We start from the raw sequence: 1,526 nt of genomic DNA on the forward strand, positions 1-1,526 counted from the left end.
AAAATAGATAAATATAATTTACCTTGATTCCATTAGATGTCTTGATATGTTTGTTAAGTGATTTCAGATTTAGGAGGCAAAGATTGGATCAAGGGAATGAAGAAAGAAGCATGAAAAGTTGGAGAACTCATGAAGAAATGAAAGAACCGGAAAGCTGTCAAGCCGACCTCTTTGCACTTAAATGACCATAACTTGAGCTACAGAGGTCCAAATGATGCGATTCCAATTGGGTTGGAAAGCTAACATCCGGGGCTTCGAAATGATATAAATTTTGCCATATGTTGCTTCGCGTTCAGGGGCGCGCACGCGCACTTTGCGCGCGCGCGCCGATTCTGTCCATGGCCCACTTTAATGAAATCGTCCCCAGCGGTTTTAGGAGCCTTGTGGGCCCAATCCAACTCATTTCTGATGCTATTTAAGTCAAGTATTGAAGGGGAATCAGGGACTTTTAGGTACTTTTAATCATTAGCTTAGTTTTAGGAGTTAGAGTTAGTTTTAGAGAGAGAAGCTCTCACTTCTCTCTAGGATTAGGAATTAGGGTTAGATTAGGATCTCATAGTTCTAGGTTCAATTCAAGTCTCCTTCTACTTCTACCTTCAAGTGATGATTGCTACACTTTGGTTCTTCTTTCTATCCCTATCCTCTTGTTGTAATTTCTCTTATTTTGTCTCTAGGTTTTGTAATTGAGATATTCTTGTTCTTTTGTTTCCTTTTAATAATGCAATTTGAGATAATTCATGTGATTGTGATGTTGTTGATTGTTGTTTTGTTAATTCTTTGTAATTTTTGGTTGTTGATTCATTTTATTCTTACAAATAAAAATGCTTTCTTTCATTACTGATGAGCGGATAATTTGTATACTTTTTGGTATTGTTTTTAGTATGTTTTTGGTATGATATAGTTAGTTTTTAGTATATTTTTATTAGTTTTTAGTTAAAATTCACTTTTCTGGACTTTACTATTAGTTTGTGTGTTTTTCTGTGATTTCAGGTATTTTCTGGCTGAAATTGAGTGACCTGAGCAAAAATCTGATTCAGAGACCAAAAAGGACTGTAGATGCTGTTGGATTCTGACCTCCCTGCACTCGAAGTGGATTTTCTGGAGCTACAGAAGCCCAATTGGCGCGCTCTCAATGGCGTTGGAAAGTAGACATCCTGGGCTTTCCAGCAATATATGATAGTCCATACTTTGCCCAAGATTTGATGGCCCAAACCGGCGTTCAAAGTCACCTCAAGAAATCCCAGCGTTAAACGCTGGAACTGGCACCCAAATGGGAGTTAAACGCCCAAACTGGCACAAAAGCTGGCGTTTAACTCCAAGAAGAGTCTCTACACGAAAATGCTTCAATGCTCAGCCCAAGCACACACCAAGTGGGCCCGGAAGTGGATTTTTATGTCATTTACTCATCTCTGTAAACCCTAGGCTACTAGTTCTCTATAAGTAGGACCTTTTACTATTGTACTAATATATCTGGGTAGTTATCTTTGTTCTGATGCTATCTTAGATCATTGGGAGGCTGGCCATTC

At 38.6% G+C, this 1,526-nt stretch overlaps 1 long non-coding RNA gene across 1 annotated transcript in view; it reads left to right on the forward strand.

Annotated features, from left to right (window-relative positions):
* Positions 1–1,526, forward strand: part of LOC107458193 (uncharacterized) — a 77,585-nt gene that overhangs the window by 35,373 nt on the left and 40,686 nt on the right. The window lies entirely within an intron of this gene.

The sequence above is a fragment of the Arachis duranensis genome, chromosome 7 (genome assembly GCF_000817695.3).
Source record: "Arachis duranensis cultivar V14167 chromosome 7, aradu.V14167.gnm2.J7QH, whole genome shotgun sequence".
Lineage (NCBI taxonomy): Eukaryota > Viridiplantae > Streptophyta > Magnoliopsida > Fabales > Fabaceae > Arachis > Arachis duranensis.